At 51.5% G+C, this 9,464-nt stretch overlaps 1 long non-coding RNA gene across 1 annotated transcript; it reads right to left on the reverse strand.

The window, feature by feature from the left end:
* Positions 1-794: 794 nt before the first annotated feature.
* On the reverse strand, positions 795-8,984 carry LOC132207468 (uncharacterized). Its single transcript, XR_009443488.1, has 3 exons — positions 8,781-8,984; positions 7,507-7,559; positions 795-907 (listed from the first exon to the last, which is right to left on the reverse strand). It is a non-coding gene; the product is annotated as an uncharacterized LOC132207468 (long non-coding RNA).
* Between the last annotated feature and the right edge of the window lie 480 nt (positions 8,985-9,464).

Raw genomic sequence — 9,464 nt, forward strand, 5'->3', positions numbered from 1 at the left:
TCACTGCATCCCATTTCCATCACTCACTGCATCCCATTTCACTCCGTCACTGGATCCCATTTCACAGAGTCACTGCACCCCATTTCACTCAGTCACTGCATCCCATTCCCCACAGTCACTGCATCCCATTTCACAGAGACACGGCGTCACCTTTCACTCAGCCACTGCGACCAATTCCCCTCAATCACAGCATCCCGTTTCCACAGTCACTGCATCTCCATTCCCTCAGTCACTGCATCCCATCTCCATCAGTCACTGCATTCCATTTCACTCAGTCACTGGAACCCATGTGATGGGATGTGATGGAGATGGGATGCAGTGACCTTCTTGGCTGGCTACTACACCTTTAATCATTGGGAAACTTACTAACCACACCTTCTATTTTCATATCCAAATCATTGCATCACTTCAACTCCCCCTCCCACTCCCTGGACGACATATCCATCCTGGGCCTCTTCCAGTGTCACATTCACACCACCCAGAAACTAGAGGAGCAGCACCTCATATTCCACCTCGGGAGCTTCCAACTCAATAGCCTCAATATGGACTTTGCAACCCTCAAAATCTCCCCACCCGCTAGCCTCATCCCAAGACTAGTTCCTCCCCTTATCCCTGCCTCCATGACCTGTCCGCCTTCTCTCCCACCTATCCACTCATCCCACCTCACTGACCAACTCCCACCACTGCTTGGAATTATTCTTCTTTTCACACTTCATCAGCTCGACGTTATTTCTAAAATCTATTTTCCAATTGTTGGAAAAAGTGAGATAAAGTAAAAGAAGTTACATTCTTACCACTCGGGAAATCTCTGAATATTATTCTGTTGAAAGGCCGCCAAGGAACGATGCAATTCTTGTGTCACAAACGCTGTGAGGGAGACATCTTTTTCGGTTCCACTAACTCCACCCTAAGGAAGACAAACCCACATAACATATCTAGCGACTTAAAGCATACTCTATTGTTGCCCAAGGTGGAGAGCTGGATGAACACAGCAGGCCAAGCAGCATCAGAGGAGCAAGAAAGCTGATGTTTCGGGATGAGACCCTACTTCAGAAAATTGGCGCTGGAGAATCTGAGATAACAAGGTGTAGAGCCAGATGATACTGCTTGGCCTGCTGTGTTCATCCAGCTTTACACCTTCTTATCTCAGATTCTCCAGCATCTGCAGTTCCGACTGCCTCTATTGTTGCCCTTTCACTTTACTGAACTAATATGAGCCAGCAGTTTTGTTTAGGCCCGTGTAATCTTACGGTAATTGGCCTGTACAAAATCCTGAATTAATTTTGATCGACTGACGGGAGAAGAGATGAATTTTATAGAAATTTTTGTTTTCTACCAATTTGCAGAGGGCATCGTGGGTGATTGAAGGACAGTGTTATTAGCCTCCAGGTCTGCGGACTGCATCGTTACCAACTTGCCCATTTGCATATACATACAGTATTCATGATGTACCAATGAAACATAATAAACCAATACTGCCTACTAAAAACAACCCTCACATATCAATGGAAATTTAAATATTTATCATAGAGTTTGAAGAATTGAATTCAATGATACAAAGCAAAAACCAGTGAAGATGAGTGCAGTTGGTCAGCACTTTTCCCACTAAGTGGAGGTTGGCAGTTTGAGGCCACCCAGGAACAAGCAAGCTCTGTCTAACTCCAAGGGCAGCACGGTGGCTCAGTGGTTAGCACTGCTGACTCACAGCGCCAGGGACCCAGGTTCGATCCCACCGTTGGACGATTTTCTGTGCGGAGTTTGTACATTCTGCCCATGCCTGCATGGGTTCCTGCTGGGTGCTCTGGTTTCCTCCCACAGTCCAAAGATGTGCAGGCTAGGTGTATGGGCCATGCCAAACTTGCCCATTGTGTTTAGGGATGTGTAGATTAGGTGTGTTAGTCATGGGAAATGTAGGGTTACTGAGGAAAGGGTCGGGGGATGAGTCAGGGTGAGATGCTCTTTGGAGAGTGGCCGTGGACTTGTTGGGTCAAAAGGGGCTTGTTTCCACACTGTAGGGATTCTATGATATGGAAGTATCTTTTGAAGTGGACATTCATGGGTATGCTGTAACAGAGACCTTGAAATACTGCACAACAAATATTTGGAACTAGACTGTCAATTCAGACATAGCATCAAAAAGGTCATGGAAGTTGTCACCGATAAAAAGCAGGATTGATGAAAATCCAGCAGGAAATGGTGTCAAAAGGCACTGTATCTTTTATTCATCTCCAGTTATTTTGTCCAAGGCACTGGATGCTGGCAGGATTGAAACATTTAAGAAATGCTTCACAAATCACATATAAGGACCTGCACATCTTTGAACAATGGGAGAAAACTGGAGCACCTGCACGTGAGTTTGCTCGCTGAGCTGGAAGGTCAGTTTTCAGACGTTTCATCACCATTCTCGGTAACATCATCAGTGAGCCTCCGACGAAGCCTGGAGCACCTGGCAGAAGCCCGGAGCACCTGGCAGAAGCCCCTCGCAGATGTGGGGAGGACGTGTCAATTCCACACGGATAGTGACCCAAGACTGGAATCTCAACTGGCTCCCCAGTGCATGAGCAGCTCGAACCACTGAGCAACTACCTTGCCCAGAAGGGGTTTTATAAGCGCATACTTTATTTCCATTAAGACAGATCCAATCCTCTATGTCCAATCAAAATAACATATTGTAGATATCATGACAACAATCATAAATGATTTTGAATAAGTAAATCAAAAAAATTGAAATTGTTTCCAAGCCTAAATACTAGATAAGGTGCAGTTAAGATGAATAGCGCAACAACAAAAAGGCCATATTTTATGTGACCATCGGTAACACTTGAAAACTTGCAACAATATAGTCACCAGTAGAGATCTGAAGTGGCTTGATGATGCACTCCTTCAGACACTGGAATGAAACTCCAAAGATCACAAATTCTCCTTCAATACCATGTTGTAACAGTGACTGCATCAACCTGTATTTATGGGCCTGACTGGAAACCCACACAACATGCATAAACAAAAAAATAATCTAAGGTGATAGGAGAAAAAATTGTATGTATGCAACGTCTTTGAAAAGCAATTATTTGCAGCGGCTGCAAGCCCATAAGGAATCTCGTTTCGCAGATTATATTCATTTGCACTGCAGGTCAGGCCAGTCAGAATCAGTTTTCGTTTCATGACAGATAACTAAAATGTCCATTACAATGAACTTTGGTTGATCAGAAGATTTTCAGTAAGGACTATGCCTTGTGTGAGCTGACGGCATTAGGGGATGGAGAAGGTACACGCACTGCTGGCATCTTGACACCATTGAATGAGCAAGCGTGGACGCAAAGGTTGTAACAGGTAACAATTGTACAGGCAATATCTTTTGAGCTCCTTCTGAGCAGGCCTGTAATACTCTAAAGCTGTGCCAGACCCTCACTTCCTCCACCTTACGTACGCTGCCTTTTCTTTTTGACAAGAAGCCCCTACGTACCCGTCATCCAAGGCTCCTTAATCTTACCCCTTCTTATCTGTCTCAGAGGAACAAATTTATACATCACTCACAACAACTGCTCCTTGAACAGCCTCCACATGTCTGCTGTGCCCTTTCTGTGGAACAATTGCTCCCAATCTGTTCTTCCCAATTCCTGTCTGATAGCGTCATAGTTTCCTTGACCCCAGTGAAATATCTTCCCCTGGTAACTGCTCCTTTCCCTTTCCATGGCTATGGTAAATGTGAGGGTCTTGCGGTCACTGTCGCCAAAGTGCTCTCCCACCACGAGATCTGACACCTGTCCTGGCTCATTGCCGAGCACCAAATCCAAAATGGCCTCCCTCCCTCGTCGGCCTGTCCACAAACTAAGTCAGGAAACCCTCCTGAACACACCTGACAAAAACGGCTCCATCCAAACCATCTGCACTCAAGAGGTTTCAATCTATATTGGGAAAGTTGAAGTCACCCATAACAACAACCCTGCTACGTTTGCACTTTTCAACAATCTGCCGGCCAATGAGTTCTTCCATCTCCCAACTGCTATTTGGGGTCTGTAGAAAACCCCCAGTGAGGTGACTGCTGCCTTGTTGTTCCGAACTTCCACCCACACTGACTCAGTCGACAAACCTTCCTTGGCAACCTCAGCCCATACCACCTCAGGAGACGAGTCCTCAAAGGTTCTTTCAGCCGCCGTTATACTGTCCTTGACCAACAAAGCCACACCTCCCCCTCTTTTACCACCTTCCCAGACCTTAATGAAAGATCTAAACCCTAGAACCTGCAACATCCATTCCTGAGATAATGGGAACTGCAGATGCTGGAGATTCCAAGATAATAAAATGTGAGGCTGGATGAACACAGCAGGCCAAGCAGCATCTCAGGAGCACAAAAGCTGACGTTTCGGGCCTAGACCCTTCATCAGAGAGGGGGATGGGGGGAGGGAACTGGAATAAATAGGGAGAGAGGGGGAGGCGGACCGAAGATGGAGAGTAAAGAAGATAGGTGGAGAGGGTGTAGGTGGGGAGGTAGGGAGGGGATAGGTCAGTCCAGGGAAGACGGACAGGTCAAGGAGGTGGGACGAGGTTAGTAGGTAGCTGGGGGTGCGGCTTGGGGTGGGAGGAAGGGATGGGTGAGAGGAAGAACCGGTTAGGGAGGCAGAGACAGGTTGGACTGGTTTTGGGATGCAGTGGGTGGGGGGGAAGAGCTGGGCTGGTTGTGTGGTGCAGTGGGGGGAGGGGATGAACTGGGCTGGTTTAGGGATGCAGTGGGGGAAGGGGATATTTTGAAACTGGTGAAGTCCACATTGATACCATATGGCTGCAGGGTTCCCAGGCGGAATATGAGTTGCTGTTCCTGCAACCTTCGGGTGGCATCATTGTGGCAGTGCAGGAGGCCCATGATGGACATGTCATCAAGAGAATGGGAGGGGGAGTGGAAATGGTTTGCGACTGGGAGGTGCAGTTGTTTGTTGCGAACTGAGCGGAGGTGTTCTGCAAAGCGGTCCCCAAGCCTCCGCTTGGTTTCCCCAATGTAGAGAAAGCCGCACCGGGTACAGTGGATGCTGTATACCACATTGGCAGATGTGCAGGTGAACCTCTGCTTAATGTGGAATGTCATCTTGGGGCCTGGGATGGGGGTGAGGGAGGAGGTGTGGGGACAAGTGTAGCATTTCCTGCGGTTGCAGGGGAAGGTGCCGGGTGTGGTGGGGTTGGAGGGCAGTGTGGAGCGAACAAGGGAGTCACGGAGAGAGTGGTCTCTCCGGAAAGCAGACAGGGGTGGGGATGGAAAAATGTCTTGGGTGGTGGGGTCGGATTGTAAATGGCGGAAGTGTCGGAGGATAGTGCGTTGTATCCGGAGGTTGGTAGGGTGGTGTGTGAGAACGAGGGGGATCCTCTTGGGGCGGTTGTGGCGGGGGCGGGGTGTGAGGGATGTGTCGCGGGAAATGCGGGAGACGCGGTCAAGGGCGTTCTCAATCACCGTGGGGGGGAAGTTGCGGTCCTTAAAGAACTTGGACATCTGGGATGTGCGGGAGTGGAATGTCTTATCGTGGGAGCAGATGCGGCGGAGGCGGAGGAATTGGGAATAGGGGATGGAATTTTTGCAGGAGGGTGGGTGGGAGGAGGTGTATTCTAGGTAGCTGTGGGAGTCGGTGGGCTTGAAATGGACATCAGTTACAAGCTGGTTGCCTGAGATGGAGACTGAGAGGTCCAGGAAGGTGAGGGATGTGCTGGAGATGGCCCAGGTGAACTGAAGGTTGGGGTGGAAGGTGTTGGTGAAGTGGATGAACTGTTCGAGCTCCTCTGGGGAGCAAGAGGCGGCGCCGATACAGTCATCAATGTACCGGAGGAAGAGGTGGGGTTTGGGGCCTGTGTAGGTGCGGAAGATGGACTGTTCCACGTAACCTACAAAGAGGCAGGCATAGCTGGGGCCCATGCGGGTGCCCATGGCCACCCCCTTAGTCTGTAGGAAGTGGGAGGAGTCAAAAGAGAAGTTGTTGAGTGTGAGGACGAGTTCCGCTAGGCGGATGAGAGTGTCGGTGGAGGGGGCCTGGTCGGGCCTGCGGGACAGGAAGAAGCGGAGGGCCTTGAGGCCATCTCCATGCGGAATGCAGGTGTACAGGGACTGGACGTCCATGGTGAATATGAGGTGTTGGGGGCCAGGGAATTGGAAATCCTGGAGGAGGTGGAGGGCGTGGGTGGTGTCACGGACATAGGTGGGGAGTTCCTGGACCAAAGGGGAGAAAATGGAGTCCAGATAGGTGGAGATGAGTTCGGTGGGGCAGGAGCAGGCTGAGACGATGGGTCGACCAGGGCAGGCAGGTTTGTGGATTTTGGGAAGGAGATAGAAACGGGCCGTGCGGGGTTGGGGAACAATGAGGTTGGAGGCGGTGGGTGGGAGGGCCCCTGAGGTGATGAGGTCATGAATGGTGTTGGAGATGATGGTTTGGTGCTCGGGTGTGGGGTCATGATCGAGGAGGCAGTAGGAGGTGGTGTTGGAGAGTTGGCGTCTGCCCTCGGCGATGTAGAGGTCAGTGCGCCATACTACCACTGCGCCACCCTTGTCTGTGGGTTTGATGGTGAGGTTGGGGTTGGAGTGGAGGGAGCGGAGGGCTGCCCATTCTGCGGGGAAGAGGTTGGAGTGGGTGAGAGGGGTGGAGAGGTTGAGGCGGCTCATGTCTCGACGGCAGTTGGAGATGAAGAGGTCGAGGGAGGGTAGGAGGCCTGGGGGTGGTGTCCAGGAGGAGGACTTGTGTTGGGAGCGGGTGAAGGGGTCAGTGGAGGGAGGGTTCGGCTCCCGGTTGAAGAAGTAGGCATGGAGGCGAAGACGGCGGAAAAACTGCTCTATGTCCGACCGTGACTGGTATTCGTTGATGTGTGGTTGTAGGGGGACAAAGGTGAGCCCCTTGCTAAGGACTGACCGTTCGTCCTCAGTCAGTGGGAGGTCTGGGGGGATGGTGAAGATTCGGCAGGACTCAGGGTGGCTGTCTCCTCTGGGGTTGCAGGCTGTGGAGGTTGTGGGCGGAGCGATGATGTCGTCGGCCGTGGGCGGGGTTCCGTCGGCCGTGGGCGGGGTTCCGTCGGCGTCGACCGTGGGCGGGGTTCCGTCGGCGTCGACCGTGGGCGGGGTTCCGTCGGCGTCGACCGTGGGCGGGGTTCCGTCGGCGTCGACCGTGGGCGGGGTTCCGTCGGCGTCGATCGTGGGCGGGGTTCCGTCGGCGTCGACCGTGGGCGGGGTTCCGTCGGCGTCGACCGTGGGCGGGGTTCCGTCGGCGGTGGGAGGATCGGGGTGGGCGGCAGCAGCTGAGGTGAGGGTGGTGTGTGGGCTGGAGGACCTGGACGTGGAGGTGGTGACTGTAGCAGCGGTTCCGGAAGTTCTGTGGCCGGCGGAGGCCGATGTGACGTCATCGGTGGGGTCTCCGGCCGTGTCCTCATGGTCAATGGCGGCGGGTGCATTGTGGGGGAGGGGCAGGGACAGAGTCGGGATTTGGGAAGCGCAGGAATCCTCTTGTGGGTGGCAGGGGCCAGTGAGTTGGTTGTACTTACGATTTTTGGTGTCCAGTAAAGCTGAGTGGAACTGGGTGTTCAGTCTGTGGATCCTGCGGAGGATAAAAAACAGCAGGATAAAAAACATCCATTCCTGACCCTGCTCTCTCCATGTCTCCGAAATGGCCACAACATCGAAGTCCCAGGTACCTATCCAAGCTGCAAGCTCACCTATCTTATTCCGGATACTCCCGGCATTAAAGTCATCACACTTCAATCCAGCTTGCTGTCTGCCAGCACACTCCTGTGACAGTGAGGTCCTGACCATGTCCTCCCTACGCTCATCCTCCTGTGTACTGGGACTACACCTCAGTTTCCCATCCCCCTTCTGAGCTCGTTTAAATCCACCCGAATGGCACTAGCCAATTTCCCACCCAGGATATTAGTGCCTCTCTCATTCAAGTGGAGACCGTCCTGTTTGTACAGGTCCCACCTTCCCCAGAATGAGCCCCAATTGTCCATGTACCTGAAGCCCTCCCACCTGCACCATCGCTGCAGCCACGTCTTCAGCTGAAATCTCTCCCTGTTCTTTGCCTCGCTATCACGTGGTACGGGTGACAAACAGAGATGACCACTCTGTTTGTTCTAGCTCTCAGCTTCCACCCTAGCTCCCTCAAATCCTGCCTGGCATCCCTATCCCTCTTTCTACCTCCGTCGCTGGTGCCTACGTGGACCACGACTTGGGGCTGGTCAACCTCTCCCCTCAGGACCCTAAACACACTATCCGAGACATCACAGACCCTGGCACCTGGTAGGCAATACACCAATCGTGAGTCTCTTTCGTTCCCGGAAAATCTTCTATCAGTCCCTCTAACTATTGAGTCCCCAATGACTATCACTCTCTTCCTATCCCCGCTTCACTTCTGTGCAAGAGGGACAGACTCTGTGCCAGAGACCTGCACCCTACTGCATGCCCCCGGTAAGTCGTCCCACGGAACAGTATCCAAAATGGTAGAGTTGTTTTTCAGGGGAGCGACCGCAGGGGATTTCAGGCAAACGACCACAGCGGAAGGTTCGTCAAGCTTCACTGGGTACATTTTTGGCTGAAGAAACATGTGTTTCAATGTGATCTAATGGAAGAAGCCATGGAGTCAAAGCTAAACATTTCGACAATAAGACAACCATTCTTAAAAGCAGCAGACAGCATGAAAAAGAAATGAGCTGCTTCAATATCCGGTTAAAATTTATGTGGAATATCAGATGGAATTTTCTTATTGACTCCATTCTGCAATCATGTCGAGCTAAAAATGTTAACTGCATTAAATCATACTAACCAGAAACGGACTTTGCAGTGAATGGTTTGATGATTTTCTGTATCTGGAACATCCCTTTTCCTTCTTGAACGAAGATCGTACCAACCTATGGTACCAAACTGTGAGTCAAACGGATGGGACTCGTAATCTTTAAATTCCTCATCAAACCAGTCTAATCGTATGAGTGACAATGGGAACTGCAGATGCTGGAGAATCCAAGATAATAAAATGTGGGGCTGGATGAAGACAGCAGGCCCAGCAGCATCTCAGGAGCACAAAAGCTGACGTTTCGGGCCTAGACCCTTCATCAGAGAGGGGGATGGGGTGAGGGTTCTGGAATAAATAGGGAGAGAGGGGGATGCGGAGCGAAGATGGAGAGAAAAGAAAATAGGTGGGGAGGAGAGTATAAGTGGGGAGCTAGGGAGGGGATAGGTCAGTCCAGGGAAGATGGACAGGTCAAGGGGGTGGGATGAGGTTAGTAGGTAGGAGATGGAGGTGCGGCTTGGGGTGGGAGGAAGGGATGGGTGAGAGGAAGAACAGGTTAGGGAGGCAGAGACAGGTTGGACTGGTTTTGGGATGCAGTGGGTGGAGGGGAAGAGCTGGGCTGCTTTTGGGATGCAGTGGGGGAAGGGGAGATTTTGAAGCTGGTGAAGTCCACATCGATACCATTTGGCTGCAGGGTTGCCAAGCGGAATATGAGTTGCT

The sequence above is a fragment of the Stegostoma tigrinum genome, chromosome 48 (genome assembly GCF_030684315.1).
Source record: "Stegostoma tigrinum isolate sSteTig4 chromosome 48, sSteTig4.hap1, whole genome shotgun sequence".
Taxonomy (NCBI): Eukaryota; Metazoa; Chordata; class Chondrichthyes; order Orectolobiformes; family Stegostomatidae; genus Stegostoma; species Stegostoma tigrinum.